This window comes from Eumetopias jubatus, unplaced genomic scaffold, assembly GCF_037043125.1.
Source record: "Eumetopias jubatus isolate StellerSeaLion01/CBP00866 unplaced genomic scaffold, mEumJub1_p1.0 scaffold_2, whole genome shotgun sequence".
Lineage (NCBI taxonomy): Eukaryota > Metazoa > Chordata > Mammalia > Carnivora > Otariidae > Eumetopias > Eumetopias jubatus.
Window position 1 is genome coordinate 67,443,205 of NW_028274808.1, and position 19,268 is coordinate 67,462,472.

The window sequence follows — 19,268 nt, forward strand, 5'->3', positions numbered from 1 at the left end:
CTTCCTCAAATAGCACAGTTTTTTAAAAAAAATAATATTTTTAAAAAAGAATCACATTGACATCTTATTTTGTATTTGACAGAACAATGAAGAAACCTGCCTTCCACCAAATTTAAACAGATATCTGAAAATTGTATTTGCCTTATTAGAATATTTAAAGAATTAAAGATCTATCCTAAAGAAAGAAAGTGATGCAAAATATCACCTCTAGCAACAATTTAATTTATAATTGAGGAAATTGAGAAGAAGAATAGCTAAGGATTCCATTTGGGATCACTTGAAATATAAAATAATATTACCTAATAACCTGATAGATTTTCTTAAACAAGTCTTGTCAATTTTTCTGTTTTATATTATTGTTATATTATACAAAATAATATGTTTGATTAAAAGAGTACTGTAGAGGATTTTGAAAATTCACACATTTGAAATATTCTAAATAATAGACCCATACTTAAGGTATATAAAATAGCCCATGCATATTTAGTGGGTGCAGGAAAATGAGAAAGTGTTTAAAATTTGAGATTAATTAAATCATGTTTAATAAAAAAAGGTTTAGGTTGATGAGTTATCTCGTGTACTATTTATGAACAACATCTTGATGGGAGAGAGATCTGAATTACTACTATGTCTCTAGCCTTTTTTTTTTTCAGAGAAGGTATTTTATCATCAGAACAGTATGGTTTCCTATATTTAAGATCTATTTATTATTTATTTTTACAAGTAGCAAACTCCCTCCATTTTTTCCCAGCTTAATATACATGGATATAAAAAGCTATTGATTTCACTCTGTCTCCCACCCCAACCTGAGTGGGGTAACAGGAAGTTGTGAGCTCAGAGCAGGCTCCTGATGCCAAGGTGGTTTCCTCTGTACCTCGGACTCAACTCTGGCATTCTAATCAGTCATCATCTTGCTGATTTCTTTTCAGTTTAAGAAAATCTATGAGTTTGTGAGCATCCTCCCCAGTAAACAGGTCTACAAAGTCCTTGGGAAGTCGGTAACTCAGATAGGGACTGGACTGAACCGTCACTTCACTGTTTGTACAACGGAAAGTTGGAGAATCCTGCTCCAGAGCACCTCCTTCACTAAAATCACCTTTTAAATTTCTTCCAGATATCAGTTCTTCCCAAGTAAACAGCAGTGAATCAGCTACTTCACCAAATGGATTAAAATCAATCAGCCACACCTTCCTCCTGCTGTCTTTCTATATATCGAACACAAAGTCTTCATCCAAAAATTTGTATTGTATGTGTTTCTTAAAAAAGTCTTGTATGCATCTGCAAATCTCTTCCTTTTGTTTAGAAATATGATCATAGTACTGTGTATAGTCCCTTTGAGAAATACCAATAAGCTTGTTTTCCTTGACAAAATATCGGAACTCAGCCCCAGGAATTAATTCACACCATTTTTGAAGAACAAGCTCATATTCTATACAAGGATCTGGAGAATCATCAGTACAATGAATAAATGGCTGAGTGAAGTCACGAGTGATGAATTCAGAACTCTTGAACAATAGAAAGATGTCGCTGAGGGTTTTACATTTCAGAGAACTGTTCAATGCTATCCAGTATGCATCCCTTGGGGCACTCCAGTTAAGCTTAGGAAATGCACTGCCCCCCAGGGAATTGATTGCTTCTTGGACTTTCGTGGTCAACTCGGGAAATTCCGGTGCCGTAAGCGTAGCCGTGTTCTCATCATTCGTACACTGTATTTCTTCTGCCTCATCATCACTGTCTGGTTGAGAATGTGTTGGTGGATCTTACCTTCTTGAAACCACCAGAGTTCCATCGTCGAGTAAATAATCCTTCACATTCTGAGGAAGTGGAAGAATGATGCCCTTGATGGTAAGGCTTCGGAACAGCGGATACCAGGCAGAGAACTGACAGTGCAGCACATGCTCCTTCTTCATCCTCCAGCTGCCCCCGCCGCCTCTCCCTCTCCTTCCAGCAAGCTCCTGGAACCCAGGTCTCCCGTCCCAGAAGTACCCGCCGAGCTATTTTGACTCAAGGACTCTCCCAGTCCACAAAGTAAGGAGGTGGTAGCAGAAAAGAGAGTGAGGAGAATCGCAGGGACTCCTTTCAGTATTCACTCACTCATACACGCACACACGCACAACCACAAAGAGTTTGCGTCCTGTCTCTGGCCTTATTTTATATTTATGTTTATCCACATTTATTTTGGAAGTGCATGACAGGCTGCTGCTAAGGTGATACTGTAAGTAAAGTGCATTTAATGAACTCATAATGACTATTGTTTTTAAATATTTAATGATGTTGAGTTTTGCCACGATCACAATTTCTTTTCTAGGAACAATCTTTTTTTTTTTTTTTTGCTGAAACTTAGTTATTAATAACTGTAATATTTTTGTCCCCTTTGATTTTTAAATTCTGCCTTATAATTACATTTTTTGTGAACAAAACCATGAGAGGTGAATGCTGTTTTCTTCAATATGATTCTAAAATTCTTTTTTGTCTGTAATAAATACAGAAATAATTCCAAGAGCATTTTCACAAACATTTCAGTTTATACAGATTGTCTGGTCCTTGACCTACAATGGCTTGACTTAGGATTTTTCAACTTTACCAAGGTGTGAAAGCAATAGTCTTCGGTAGAAACTGTACTTAGAATTTTGCATTTTGAGATATTCAACACTTTATTATCAAATAGGCTTTGTGTTAGATGATTTTGACCAACTATAGGCTAATGTAAGTGTTCCAATCTGCTCAAGGTAGTCAAGGCTAATCTATGATTTTCAGTAGGTTAAGTGTATTAAGCGCATTTTTGACATATTTTCAACTTACACTGGGTTCATGGGGGATGCAACCCTATTCAAAGGCAGGGAAGATCTGTACTTTGAATATTTTGTTCCACATACATCTCTGGGAATTTCCCTTCCTTTCTTCTTTCCTTCCTTCTTTCCTTCCTTCCTTCCTTCCTTCCTTCCTTCCTTCCTTCCTTCCGTCCATCCTTCCTTCCTTCCTTCCTTCCTTCCTTCCTTCCTTCCTTCCTTCCTTCCTTCCTTTTTTCATTCCCTCCCTCCTTTCTTTCCTTTCTTTCTTCCTTCCTTCCTTCCTTCCTTCCTTCCTTCCTTCCTTCCTTCCTTCCTTTCTTTCTTTCTTTCTTTCTTTCTTTCTTTCTTTCTTTCTTTCTTTCTTTCTTTCTTTCTTTCTTTCTTCTTTCTCTTTCTTTTTCTTTCTCTCAACCATTTGTGGAATGCCCATAGGAAAAATAAAAGCTTTTCTTTCTATTATAATGTCTTGTATCTTTGGTCAGTATTTTTCTTAAGAAAAATTTCCAACTCTTGTATTTGTATGGGATTTTTAGACCACATTGTAAAAAAACAAAAACAAACAAAAACAAAAACTATGTGCTATTGTGTCCGCATTTGAATAGTAAGAATATAATCATGATGAAGATTGCAGAAATTTAGCTTAGGAGATAATTGTTTTGCATATTACTTTGTATTCCTTATGTATTCACATTGCATTTTTTTCACCATCATAAAAATAAAAAGTAACTTTTATTTGTTTTTCAAGCTTTTATTTATTTATTTATTTATTTATTTTTATTAACATATAATGTATTATTTGTTCCAGGGGTACAGGTCTGTGATTCATCAGTCTTACACAATACACAGCGCTCACCCCAACACATACCCTCTCCAATAAATTCCAGTTAGTTAACATACAGTGCAACACTAGTTTCATGTATAGAATTTAGTGATTTTTCACCCACATACAACAACCATTTCTCATTACAATTTCCTTCCCTAATCATCATCACCTATTTAACCCATCTCCCCATCCACCTCCCCTCTGGTAACCATTATTTTGTTCTTTATGGTTAACAGTCTATTTCTTGGTTTGCCTCTTTCTTCCCCACCCCCCCATTCATTTGTATTGTTTCTTAAATTCCACATATGAGGGAAATTAGATGGTATTTGTCTTTATCTGACTGACTTATTTTGCTTAGTATAATACTCTCTAGCTCCAGTCACCTCATTGAAGATGGCAAGATTTCATTCTTTTTGATGGATGAGTAATATTCCATTGCAAATATATATGTGTGTATATATATATGTATATATATACACCACTTCTTTATCCATTCATCAGTCAGTAGACATATGGGCTCTTTCCATAATTTGGTTTTGTTAATAATGCTGCTATAAACATCAGCTTGTATATAACCCCTCGAATCAGTATTTTTATACCTTTTGGCTAAATACCTAGTAGTGTAACTGCTGGATTGCAGGGTAGTTCTATTTTTAACTTTTTGAGGAGTCTTTATACTGTTTTCCAGAGTGGCCACACCAGTTTGCTTTCTCACCAACCGTGTAAGAGTGTTTCCTTCTCCACATCCTTGCCTAAAACTCTTTCCTGAATTGTTAATTTTAGCCATTAGTTGTGAGATGCTATCTCATTGTAGTTTTGATTTGTATTTCCCTGATAATGAGTAATGTTAAGCATCTTTTCGTGTGTCTGTTAGCCATCTATATGTCTTCTTTGGAAAAATGTCTATTCATGTCTTCTGCCCATTTCTTAACTGAGTTATTTGGTCTTTGGATGTTGAATTTGATAAGTTCTTTATAGATTTTGCATACTAACCCTTTATTAGATATGTCATTTGGAAATATCTTTTCCCATTCAGTAGATTGCCTCTTAGTTGTGTTGATTGTTTCCTTCACTATGCAGAATCTTTTTATTTTGATGAAGTCCCAATAGTTTATTTTTCTTTTGTTTCCCTTGCCTCAGGAGACACATCTGGTAAGAAGTTGCTACGGCCAATGCCAAAGAGGTTACTGCCTGTGCTCTCTTCAAGGGTTTTTTGTGGTTTCAAGTCTCACATTTAGGTCTTTAGTCCATTTTGAGTTTATTTTGTGTGTGGTGTAAGAAAGTGGTTCAGTTTCATTCTTTTGCATGTTGCTGTCCAGGTTTCCCAAAACCATTTGTTTAAAAGACTGTCTTTTTTCCATCGGATATGTTTGCCTACTTGGTCAAAGATCAGGTGATGGGTATTAAAGAGGGCACATTCTGCGTAGAGCACTGGGTGTTATGCACAAACAATGAATCATGGAACACTACATCAAAAACTAATGATGTAATGTATAGCAATTAACATAATATAATAAAATACATACATACATACATACATACATACATACATGCCTAAAAAAAAAAAGATCAGTTGACCATATTGTTGTAAGTCCATTTCCAGGTTTTCTATTCTGTTCTATTGATCTATGTGTTTGTTTTTGGCCAGGATCATGCTGTCTTAGTCACTACAGCTTTGTAATATAGCTTGCAGTCCAGAATTGTGATGCCTCCAGCTTTGCTTTTCCTTTTCAGGATTGCTTTGGCTATTCAGGGTATTTTGTAGTTCCAAACAAATGTTAGGATTGTTTGTTCTAGCTCTGTGGAAAGTGAAAGTTTGACTCCTTCTTGCCAACTTGAATGCGTTTTATTTCTTTGTGTCATCTGATTGCTGAGCCTAGGACTTCCAGTACTACGTTAAATAACAGTAGTGAAATGAACATCCTTGTTTTGTTCCTAACCTTAGGGGAAAAGCTTTGTTTTTCCCACTGAGGATGATATTAGCTGTGGGTTTTTCGTATATGGCCTTAAAGAGCAACTTTTAAAGAACAGACATAATCTAATGGGAAATCCTGATGAAGATCTTTTAATAGCATACCAAAATACAGACAGACTTAGTATGTAAAGACAAAGTCAAATATTCTATTACATAAAGGTAATTTGAGAATGCATTTTCTCAGTGCACATAAGATGGAAAATTCAAATTTATAGGTCAGTCCGTATTTAAAAAGAAAGGTGTATAATGATTTCAAAAAGAAAGTGTTATTCCACAAAGACATATATCTTGACCTAACTTAGCAATATTTCTCTTTTTTTTAAGATTTTATTTATCTATTTGAGAGAGAGAGAGCATGAGCACAAGTAGGGGAGGGAACAGTGGGAGAGGGAGAAGTAGATTCCCCGCTAAGCAGGGAGCCCAACATGGGGCTCAAACCCAGGGCCCTGGGATCATGACCTGAGCTGAGGCAGATGCTTAACCTACTGAGCCACCCAGTCATCCACCATATTTCTCTTGCTGGCTTAAACAGTCACTATTTTGCATCAACTTATTTAAGCAAACTTTACTCTACTTTGATCACAGCAAATGAGATAACCTCAAAACATAGTAACATATGAATAGCATAATTGAACAAATTATGACTCTAATTAAAAAATCACTAATTATTTAAACAAAATCCTAAGAATAGCCTTCAAAGTCCTTGGTATGTTTATCACTAGTTTCACCAAGCTGAAAGTTCAGTTTTCATTACAATTTAAACCATAATTAAAATTTCTCTGTTTTTGGATGTAATTTTGGAAATGGAGAATGAATAGAACAGAATTATTAAACAAATTGATTGCATTTCATTTATCTTCATTTTGAAAGGTTGATAGAAATAAAATGCAAATATTTTTAATGATTTTTTTCTCTTAACTTGATTGCTATTATTATTTTTTTCATTAAGCTGTCATTACACTTCAGATTAAATCCTGCAATATGGAATCCTCTAGTTGAAATATGATCTGTGGAGAGCCAGGCAGAACCCTAGGGAACCAGCTCTGAAACTATACTTTAAACAGTAAGAAAGGGAAACTATTTTAAATTGTATAAGTATCTTAGCATTATATAAAACTAGTCAATAACAAGGCAATTGGTAGCAGAAGGCTCATAGAATCATGCCATCTAACTCAGTTCCCCCTTGGGTCAAACATTTATTAACATACTCAAGACAGTTCTTTTCTTCTGCACTCTTGAGCCTCGCAACCCTATGAATTGAAATCTGATGTTTCTTGACATTCAACTCAAAGTTTGGTAGAGTGTGAGGTCTTCCCAAACATTTGTTAAAATTAATTAAATATGAAGGTAAGAGACATTTCTGCAATATTCAGAGTGGGTTAGGGTTAAATTCAAGTTCAACCCGGAGAAGGTAAAGCAACCAAGAATTGAACACTCACTCCTTCCTAGGAAAACAGAATTCTGAAGTTGCCACCTATGCCTTTTTCTAATTGTCATTCACCTCTTTCTTTTAATCTAACTTTGATTAAAGGTATTCAGTGAAATACCTCATGTGAATTCCAGTCATTAATACACTGAAAACCTTATAATAAGCAAAAAAGTCTTTGTACACATGCAAAATATAAAAGTACTTTTCTTCCTTAACCAGGTATATGAGGCAGTTTGAGACTAGCATCCAAATAACATTTTAGATATTCTAATCATGAGGAAACATAAAGAAAATTAATTTGTAAATGATAGAGATTACACATGACATGGCACAAACCTTGCTGAAATGCTAGAATATACATAATAGTAGATATGCAAATTTAAAAAAGTCTTCCTTTATGTTTTAGAACAGGCACTTTTATTCTTCTTTCTTGGAAATAGTAGTCAAGAACACTGTCATAGCTATTATTTCTACCATGTTATAGATAACCAAAGACAATTTATGGGCCCACTTGACTTGGAGATAAGTATTAAGCATCTCCATCCTTCTTCTGGTTATTGTATTATATTTTTATAAAACATTATATCTTTACAACATTTTTACCTTCACAGTAAAACTGAGGGGGAAGGTATAGAGATTTTCTATATATCCCCTGATTTTACACGCATAGATTTCTCCCCAAATCCATAGTTTACATTACAGTCCATTCTTAGTGATATACATTATAAGTTCGGACAAATGTGTACAGATATGTATCCATCATTACAATATTGCAGAGTATATTCACTACCCTAAAAATCCTCTGTGCTCTACCTAATTATCTCCCTCAACCCCACCCTGGTAACCACTGGTCTTTTTTACTGTCTCCATAGTTTTGCCTTTTCCAGAATGTCAAATAGTTGAAATCATGCAGTATGTAGCCCTTCTGGGTTAGCTTTCATTTAGTAATATGCATTTAGGATCCCTCCATGTCTTTTCATGACTTTATAGCTTATTTCTTTTTAGAGTTGAATAATACTCCATTGTCTGGGTGTCCCATAGTTAGTTTATCCATTTACCTACTTAAGGGCATTCTGGCTGCTTTTGAGCTTTGGCAATTATGAATAAGGCTGCTATAAATATTTCTGGGCAGGCTTTTTTGTGGACATAAGTTTTTGGCTCCTTTGGGTAAATATCAAGGAACAGAATTACCGAATCATGTAGTGAAAGTATGTTTAGTTTCGTAAGAAAGTGTCAAATGTCTTACAAAGTGGCCATAACATTTTGCATTCCCATCAGAGATGAATGAGAGTTCCTGTTGCTCCACAACCTCATCAGCATTTGGTATTATCAGTGTTTTCATTTTCATTAAATTCTAAATACATGATTCTTTCTCTTGTGACTTTGTCTTGAAAAATGAAAACTGAAAATGTATATTACTTGTTTTCTTATATTTGGCAATTTCTCAGATATTTTCTGATACTGATATTTAGTTTAATTATAATCTAATTGCAAACAATACTTGCTGTGATTTCAATTTTTAAAAATATGCTAGCATTTGATACCTCAAGATACATTTTATTTTAGAGATTGTTTCTTATGCTCTTACAACTGTTTCTTGCTGCTGTTGGATGGAATGTTCTACAGATGTCAGTTAGGTCAATTGATTGATAATACTGCTCAGATTGTTTATATTCTTACTGATTTTCTGACTGCTCTATCAATTACTGAGAAAGAAGTGTGGAAATTTCCAACTGTAATTGTGTATTTATCTGGTTTTCATTTCACTTTCATATGTGTTTTGCATTATAAATATTATAACTCATTATTAGATATATACACACTTAGGCTTATTATATATTAATGGTGAATTTATTCCTTTTATGAAGTCTCTTTTTATACATAGAGTTGTGAAACCTACATCTTCTGATCTTAATATAGCCAACTTGTCTGTCTTTAATAATCACATGGTCTTTTTCCACTCTTGTTTTCATCTGTATATGTCTTTGAAAGTGATTTATTGGGGACAACAAATAGCTAGGTCTTGATTTTTACATCAAATCTCATAGTACTGTCTTTAAGTTTGTAATCTATACCATTTAACTTAATGTAACTATTAATGTAGTTGATTTAAGTCTAACATTTTGTCAGTTCTCTACTACTACTTGTTCCATCCCTTGTGTGTTTTTTTCTCTTTCTCCATCTGCTTTTAGATTATGTTTTTATTATTACCATTATTATTTTATTTTATGTCAATCTTGGCTGAGTAGTTATACCCTTATTTTTAATATTATATATATTTATACTACTTTTTATTTTTCCATTTTATGTTATTATCAGCTGAGTAGATAAGCAATTTATATCTTTGATTTATCACAGTTTATCTTCAAATATTATACCATTCCATTTATTATAAGAACCTTAAAATACTATACTTTTAATTCTTCCATTCTTCATGCTATCATCCTGCATTTTACTTTTTCATATATTACAAACTGCATAATATTTCAGTTACTTTGCTTAAGACTCTCAATTGTTTTTTGGAATAAACAAAATAAGAACAAAATTTATATTTATCTAAATCTGACTTCATTTTTTCCCTTAGATATGTTTCTCTTTTGTATCATAAAGCTTTCTATCTGAACTTCCTTTAACATATCTTATAGAATAATGTAATATCAATGAATTTTTTTTAGGCTTTTTTTCCTCCAAAAACAATATGTATTTTGTTTTAATTTTTGAAAGACAAGTTTTCTGTGTATTAGATTGCATTTTTTCTTTATAACTTTTAAGGTATTATTCCATTGTCTTTGGCTTGCATCATTTCTGATGAGAAGATTGCTATAATTCTTATTTTTCATTTTTCTTTCATCTGCAAATAGTGCATCCTATTTCTTAAGCAAGAACTATAGTTTTTAGGTTTTGCCTATTTGTCTTTTAAATTTTGTATAGGCTCTTCTTCTTTTTTTCTCCTTTTTTTTTTTTTAGACTTTATATATTTATTTGACAGAAAGAGCAAGAGACCCCAAGTAGGGGCAGCAGCAAAGGGAGAGGGAGAAGGAGGCCCCCCACTGAGTAGAGAGCCTAATGTGGGATTCAATCCCAGGACCCAGGGATCATGACCTGGGCGAAAGGCAGATGCTTAACTGACTGGCCACCCAGGCATCCCTACAGCCGCTTCTCCTTGGTGAAGGTTTGCCTCTTAAGCACCAGACTACTACAGAAGATTTCTCTCTGTCTTAATGACTCTACCTTCTCCCCACTCCAGGTCCTCTTGAAATTTTGATCTAGAGCCTAGTGATATTTCTCGCCCTGAAAATTCTGCCTGTGGATTTTTTTATTGCTTAGCTTTCAAATTTCTTTCTCTTGGGTATTTAATATCTAGAGAATATCTTCAGAAGGAGATTAATGTTTAATTATTTTCAGTGATTCCAACTAGCTTAACTTTCACATATACGTATCATGAGATTGTAAGAAATTCCACTCTACTTTTTCAGATCCGCCTCCTTAACCCATGACCCATCTTCCCCGCCCCACACACACCCAGAACATCACAAATGCTCAATAGAGTAAACTTGTCATGTGTGGAAACACTTCTATATTCCAATCTGACATCAGCTTCTATAGCTTTCAAAAGATCTGCTGATATTTCTTTCTAGTAGCATACTTCCCTCTGCTTATGGTAATCCTCAGCTTCAGGCCCACGAAATAAAATAGATTTTAACAACTGTTCAATTTATAAGGAGTCTGCTCTTTCTGGAATTTTAGTTCATAGTCTTCATTTTACAACTTTGTTTTCTTTAAAATTGATAAAGTTTGATAAAATCAAAAGAATGACACATATGTAAATGTAAACAAATATATTAAGGTTAAATGTCAAGACATATTTATCAGGCTTGAATTCAGAGCCAGAAATACAAAACCAAAGAAATGGTAATTCCAAGACTGCTAAAAACCTGATGTAAGTCCCACAAAAGAACTGCCTAACTTTGAAAGACTGCATATAGCTTTTCCAGATAAAGGTTATTAGAAAAGATTCCTATTTGAATTTATCTTCAACCTCTAAGGTGAAATACTGTTGCAGAAAAAAAGAGTCTTAGATTTAGAAGCCTGCCATCAGGAATTTTCTCAGGTTGAGAACAGGTTAATTGGGCTTCACACAAGCTGTAGTTTTAACAGCATGGAGTTAGTAATTCTGCTAACACTTTTCAGTTTATGTAGGAATGTAGCAAATTTTCCATGAAATTTAAGATATTATCCTCTTGAAAAAGAAAATGACATATGTTTACAATCTTCAATTAGGTTCAATGGTTGATTAAAAAACCCATGAGCGGTAGCAAAATGCCATCTTTATATTGGGACAGTGAGATGGCAAAGACTCTCAGCAATTTAAGATAACTAAGTCTATATGTGAATTTTGGAGCCTGAAACATTATCAGTTTTCCACTTAGCATATATTGCCCGGTGTTCATGTTCAGGCTGCTGAGGGAATGCCTAACTGAAAATAAATCAAGGTGATATTTTTGAGATATTCTTTACAGTCTATTACATAATAATGTTCTCTTAAAAGCTATGCAAACATTAAAAATAAAGTGTATCCATCATAGAATACAAAGTTTGTTATTGCATTTATTAATTTAACCATATAATTTATTCATTAGATATGTAATATCTACTGTGTTCTTATTTAGATAATTTATTATACCTGTCACATACCTATATAAATAACAATAGCAATTTTATTACACCATTATTTATAATACTAGAGAGAATTCTCTATTACAGAAACTCCAAACAACTATACCATTGTACAGATGTACACTGTTAGATCTGTTGTTAAAATAAGGTTACTCCTGGCTCCAAATCATGATATTTTTGGCTTATGATTATTGCTGATCCAAATATAGCCACTCCACTATTGAAGGCAATATCTTTCTGAAATGGCCTCTGTACTCATAGTCTTTCTTCAATTAGTTTTCTTTCTAAAAGTCAACCTTCTTCTATTTTTTGATCTTTCCAAAAACTTCTTGTCAGCACAAAAATCACAAAACTACAAAAGATAGAATATTATCTCCTGAGTGAGACCATTAGCATTATCAGTTTTCAACTTTGATTATAAGGCAAACTTAAGAACAGTTTTTAATTTCCTATTCCTCATAAAAACAGGGTTGTGTGACTCTAGTTAAATGAAGGTAGAAATAAATATGTTCTTTAATCTAGCCCCCTAAAGCATTTTTTTCCCATTCTGGTGCTTTTTTAACCATTTTCTTCCATTTCAGGTTTAAAAAAATTGTTTTTAAACTTCTTTCTTTTTGCACAGTTTTGCTTATTTTTGCTTTTCTAAATATTTTTATTGATATTTAGTTTAAGACATTGCAGTATCAACCTGCTGCCTTCCTTTGCAATGATCTAAACTTGTGACATTTACTGGAGATTTTAATAATCACGAATACCTTAAAAATAGTTAAAAATGTAGTTGCAAATAAAATCAAAATACATTTCCCAGAAATAGTTATAGCACCAATGAGTAAGATATGTCTATTCTAGTTTTCTACACAATGCCCCTTTAAATACTTCCACCATTAAGAAATAATTGCATTTGCTGCATTTTTGTTTTGTTTTGTATTGTTTTGTTTTGTTTTTTGTGCTTGTTTGTTTGTTATCCTAAATGTCATTCCCTAATCTTCCTTCAGGAGAAGAATGGCAAGTGATCAAATTTAAGTTGTATTTGATGTTTTAAATTATTTCAAAAAATTAAAAACTCAGACAAATAATCAGCTGAGATGACAATGTGCATTAAAATGAAAATTTTTCAGTGTCTGATTCCCTTCTTATTAAATCATTCATAGAGATTAACTATATTATCTGTTTTAATGCTAGCTGTAAGTGATTAAAAAATGTTACTTTAAATGTTGTCAAGGTCTTCTTGAGGAATGAGATGACTTTACTTGGGAATATGACTTGACAAGCTCATCTTGGAGTTGCAAAGCTTTCCAGGCATAAGGAGAGGGGATGGCTCACTACATTCTGCTTATAAAACTGCCCAAGGGGGAGATGCTAGAGATACCTGCTGGGGGCTGGGTGCTTCTGGCCACGGTGCAACTTAGCAGCCAGGAGTCTGAGAAGGTGTGAGTGCTGCAGGAAACTGATCCTGGAGGAACCTGAACAGAGAAGTCTGTCAAATGAGCACATGGGAATCAGGAAGCAAACACCCCTTTGTCCTGCAATGTTGTGTGTGTATCCTCCACTGCCAAGCTTAACATTATGCCAGTTGTAAAGCTATCTAAAGGACCTAGATGCATTTTCACAGATGAAGAAATTAAGGGTGATTAAACTGATAAGAAATAAATTGATAATTGCCAAAATGGGATTAAATTGCAAGGATTTTATTAGTGGTAAATGCTGTATGATAGACTATAGGGAGGGAGGCAAGTGAATCTGGGAGAGCTCTCTGACCAAAATATAAACCTAATAAACCTGTATGAGAGGAGAAGGAGAGAAAGTTTTGTAAAAGTATGCTAGGATACCATACAAGAAAATTCAACAAAGCCTTTAAGGTGTCCTCTAGCCAAAATTGGCCATCAGAGGAATCCTCTATCTGCCAAAAACAGGCCTAACTTAGTAAACTCGCTTAATTGATTGATGCTCAGACATACAGCGGGAGCACTCACTGGAAATGCAGAAGCAAACATGGCAATAGAGTTTAGAATGCAATAGTTTAGACTTTAGTCAGACATCTTCTAAATTTTGATTTTTGCAAGGTATATTCTCATGGATAACAGAAGTTACAGTTTAATTATGATCTCCCGAAAAAATATTGTTAAAAATCCACTGTATTTTGTATCCCGTTTGAGACAGAAAAATAGAATTAGGATTATAGGTAGAAATAGAAGAAGAAAGATGGACACTAGATATAGGATAGAAATAGAGGTAGAAGTAGGGAAAGAGAGAGAGAGAGAGAGATTGAGAGGGAAAGAGAGGAAGAGACAGAGAAAGCAAAGAGAGAGAGTTGTGGAAATCCGTGCCTGGAATCATAGGAAGCATGAGAATGTGAGGTATTAGAAGAACCCAAGGGGCAAGGGGTCTGTAAGAACATTTGCAAAGCCATGCCCCAACTTGGGAAATATGAGGACATTTTGGGGAACGCACTGGACTTCCAGTCACAGAAGGCGGAGGGTATAATCAGACCATATGAGACATGCTCTATAAAAAGTGAAATAATCTTTGAATCCCTCTAGTCTTGTTTTATAAAAGAGGCATTTTAGTCTCTCAATCGTTTCATCTTTTTTTCAATGCTGTGTACTTTTTGCCATGATATACTCACTACTGCTGGAGAATAGATATTTCTACTGCAGATTATACCCACTCGTGTGTCTTGGATGAAGTTGGTTATTTCCTGCTGATATTTTGTAAACACACAAGTAACCTCGAAATGTTGACATCTGGAAATGCAACATCATGTCTTCCTAGCCATCTTTTTTTTAAATTTTTTTTAAGATTTTATTTATTTATTTGAGAGAGAGAATGAGATAGAGAGAGAGCACGAGAGGGGGGAGGGTCCGAGGGAGAAGCAGAATCCCCGCTGAGCAGGGAGCCCGATGCAGGACTCGATCCCGACACTCCAGGATCATGACCCGAGCCAAAGGCAGCCGCTTAACCAACTGAGCCACTCAGGTGCCCTTTAAAAATTTTTTTTTTTAAGATTTTATTTATTTATTTGAGAGAGATAATGAGATAGAGAGAGCTCTTCCTAGCTATCTTAATATAATAAAGATGTTTAAAGATTTAAGTAGAATATGGGCACCTGGGTGGCTCAGTCAGTTAAGGGTCTACCTTTGGCTCAGGTCATGATCTCAGAGTCCTGGGATGGAGCCTCACATTGGGCTTCTTGCTCAGCAGAGAACCTTCTTCTTCTCCCTCTGTGACTCCCCCTGCTTGTGCTCTCTAACTTGCTCTATCTCTCTTCCAAATAAATAAATAAATAAATAATCTTTAAAAAAAAAAAAGATTTAAATAGAATAAAGAAACATGATTATATTTAAATGGGAATAAATACAATAAATGCATTTACTTCTGTGATCTTCAGCACCCACCACCATCAAGTGTCACTGTAAACTTACATTGTTTGAGCCTAGTGTTTATAAGTGAAGGAAAAAATATATAAATAATGACATTAATAACATTTCTTCTTCAACTCCTGAATACTGCTTTATCTGTTTCCTCTTCTGAAATCTCTTTGAAATGTGTGACTAGTACTTTTAAGCTTGTAGTATAATACCATATTGCATGTAAGTGAAATTCAAAATAAGATTGCTTAAAGGAACACTTGAATTTCCTTTGACTGTGAAACTTTTTTTTCTTTTTTGGCTAAGGCATTCTTTCCAAATGACAAGTGATTGTAGAAGTAATGGGTAACAGAAAAATAAATAACATTTGAGGACATACCTGAATATTTGAAGATGAAGAAATAAGTATATAACTGCTCAAAAATGCCAGCTAGGTAAAGGCAAGGTAGGTCCCAAGTAAAATATACCTGAATGCTGTCAAGAAACTTTGACCTAAATCACATTTGCCAAGTGAATTTTTAATATCTTAATGCTCTATTTCCTATGTCACCTTTACCGTTCACTAGTTTAAGCAGCACGTGCATGTGAATTGACATCCAAAACTGTGATAAAGCATTAAGACAGACAGTGGTTTTTATATTTTTGTATTTTATTATTTTGTGCTATTATGAATAAAGGATACCATAGTAAAATTATGATTCTCTCCCAAATGAAGTAGAAATTTATAGCTCCATTTTTTTAACCCTGGTTTCAGAAAAGAAGAGTAATAGAGAAGAGACACAACTACTTCTTTATCAGTTCTTCATTAGATGTCCCTTGTAAAAAATTACATTTCTGGCAGAAGTCCTCCCAAGTCTGATTGAATTTAAAACAATTTCACAGAAACATTATCAGAATCTAAAGTATGCCAAAAAACACCTATAGTAAAATACTATGACCTCTACCTGTTACCTTGTAAACTCTCCAATTACATGAGCATATTCATTTAGCTCTTTTACATACTTTAGAGTGTATATTGCAAATAAAAGTCAAATGTGTTCCCAGTTGTGCACCCCTCTGAGTCAATTGGATATGCACATGCATGCAGTTATTTTTGATATATACTGGTAACCACCATTCTCAGTCAAATTTTGCCATGCTTAAAGACATTTATTAGCAAGCAGGGTACTAAGTAATCATACATTCCAGCTTTGTACATTTCAATACTCTAAAACATTCTTTGTGAAAGGTTCGTCTAGGGGAAAATGTGATGAAATTTCAGAGGCAGGTTTAGGCAAACCTCATTTAAATCCAGCCCAAGAAGAATCTTTTGAAGCACCAGTGGGAATGTAAAAGAATCAAAAGTACCATTCTGAAGGATTCAAGCTATATAAGTTTCTAGATTCTTACAACTTGCTTCTTAAGAGATAACAAATTATTTTAAAAAAGCTGATCCAATTCACATATCTTGATTTCTTCCATCAATAAAAGCCATTGTACTACAGCTGATTTCCTAATTAACAAGCTGCTAACTTTAACAATAAAAACCAATTTCTTACTATGCTTAAAACATACAAACAAACAAACATAAATAAATAAATAAATAACAAATTCATAGCCGGAAAAGGCAGGTAGATCTAGGACAAAAAATCTATTTGTTTTATTGACAAAATAGTGTAGAAACCTCATTACTTTTATAAAATAAACACAACTTTTTGTGAAAGTATGGATCTGAATATACTAACATATTTACTCATTGTAATTCACTGTCAAATTTGAGCTAATCACACCTTTATAAATAGTGTTAGAGCACTCGAACTAAGGTTTAGGTAAAATCATAAAGATTAAGGTTTGCTTGGTGAAAAATCATGTAAGGGTATATGTTTGAAAGTCTAGTGACTTAAATGAATGAACCTTCTAGATAATCTCTATGGAAAAAAGTTAAAAAATAAAATCATCCTGGTTTTATGAAGTATATTCATAACAATGAATAGTATAACAGTCCTAAATATGGTCTTTAAGGAAGCTTCACCTTGCCTCCTCTCTTTCTCAGACTGAATTTATGGCCTCATGGAAGATTCTCAATGACCAGCTGAATGACTAAAAATGAATGAAACTAGTTTATAGTATGCTGCCACCACTTGAAAATTTTTAGTTTAGCGCTTATTGCCACAATTAGGGATGATCCCAAGAAATAGTGTTGGAAGGAAATATTGCCAATCAGCAGAACTTTAAACATATAAAGTGATTCATGGACACTGGATCAGTGGCTAATTCTAGGACTGTATGGTTAGGGACTTAAAACATGTACACACCCCTGGAGGTCTATAGATAAGGATATCTGCAAAAGAAGAATATAAGTAAGATCATCAAATGAGCACAAAGTATGATCTATGACCTATATGAACATCCACCAAACAACAACTTCAGGGGAAGATCTTAATAAAAGGTAATAAGACATGACACCCCAAAATATGCTGCTGTAGTATGATATTTTGAACTTATTTTGAACTGTAGACAAAAAAGACAGCAGATGCAGAGAGAGGTTTTATCTGAACTCTCTGTACCTCCCTAAAAACAAACCCTCCAAAAGGAGCTCATTTGCCATAATTCCCTTCCCTTGAAAATTTTATCAACCAGAGAAGATTGACTCTTATCACGGGAGAGGAGACTAGAAGTCCATACCAAGAGTGGGAAGCTTAGCTCACTGAGCCACCCAGGCACTACCATGAGATACACATATTAATACACTTCTGTTTGCTTTTCTTTTGCTAATTGGTCTTTTATTACAGAGGTCTAAGCCAAGAACTCAGAAAGTTAGAGAGAAAATTATTTTTCCTCCCCTGTGTTAATAATCAAGTAAACAAAGTGAACTCTTCTTGAGATAACAGCCATCCTAACCTTGGCTATGAACAAAGGGGTCATGATGACAGGAATGGATTTTAAGCCTGAAGTTAACCACATATACTTTACTCACCAAGGCAATCCGGTTATGGCTGTTGCTGAATGCCAAACCTATCAGCAACGAATAGCAATGCTGAACATGTGTTTCAGCACTATTCACCTAAGGGACCAGCCATTCAGCCATCATGGAATGGGAAACTGTCTGTTAGCACTGGAATAAACCATGTGAATATGAATTGTCTTCCTAGCCCATAACCACTATCAGTGAGCTTATAGAATATCTAACTCACAGTGTGTTTCCACACAAAGTCTTCTGACAGGGGCTTGACTTAATTGAATTCACTCATCCAGAAGTATGTCACCTGATTTTGTAATTGTTTTATTTGGAAATTAAATGTGATTAAAACAGTTATGTAAGGAGGCCACGTTGACAAGAAGTAGGCTGTGGTGACTTAGATTTCCAGGTTTCAGTTAAACTGGAACTCAAACTACCCTAAGGCTCCTTCCTTGTACTCTACCATGTTAGGTTTGGCCAAAATATGAATTCTTAAGGTATTTGAGAGGTGGAAGTTAAGCAGTAATTGTTACTTCCTGAAGGTTGTCAGGGTTAGAAATGATAGACAGTTGCAAAAATGCAACTTGTGTTTGTTGCAAGAGTGACAGCTTGTTCTCACTCTCTTCCATCTCATTTTTAACTCCTCTATCTGCTGAATGAACCCCACTGAGTGACAGATCCCAGGGTCCATCATTATATATTAGACTACAGATCCAAAGAGTCAACAGTTCTCAATAAATGTCACCAGTTAGCTCTTCCTTGTCACACTTTGGCAGCTGACCATCCTTGGGTTTTCAGATTCATTGGTTTGGTGACTCCTCTGTTTTTACACTGTCTCTTTCTGATCTTTACTCTGCCAGTCATACCTTATCCCATAAGGGAATGGGGTTCTGCTGTTGAACCCTGACTGGAACCCCCATTGTCATAACTGATTCAGGCAAGAATTATAAATGGATGCTAAACTATTAGTGATGGGATATTTCCTCCCCCTCTCCTCCCAGTGGTCTCTGTCAAATCACAGATTTCTTTCTGGCCACTGCCAGCTATCAGGGAAACATCTGTTTTGCCTTGTGAAATTGATCCAACCTGGTATTATTAGTATTAAAAAACAACAAGCTATGTCATAAGATATGATTTTATTCATATATATATCACAATTTAGAAGTACAATAAATATATTTTGAAGAAAAAGTTTTGTCAAATTTATGCTTACTCCCAGTTGAGAATCAAGTACCTTCCTAAATTAATGTGTGTATATGCTCCATG

At 34.4% G+C, this 19,268-nt stretch overlaps 1 pseudogene; it reads right to left on the bottom strand.

Moving 5' to 3' along the window:
• Positions 1-862: 862 nt before the first annotated feature.
• LOC114210167 (translation initiation factor eIF2 assembly protein pseudogene) lies at positions 863-1,910 on the bottom strand (annotated as a pseudogene).
• Between the last annotated feature and the right edge of the window lie 17,358 nt (positions 1,911-19,268).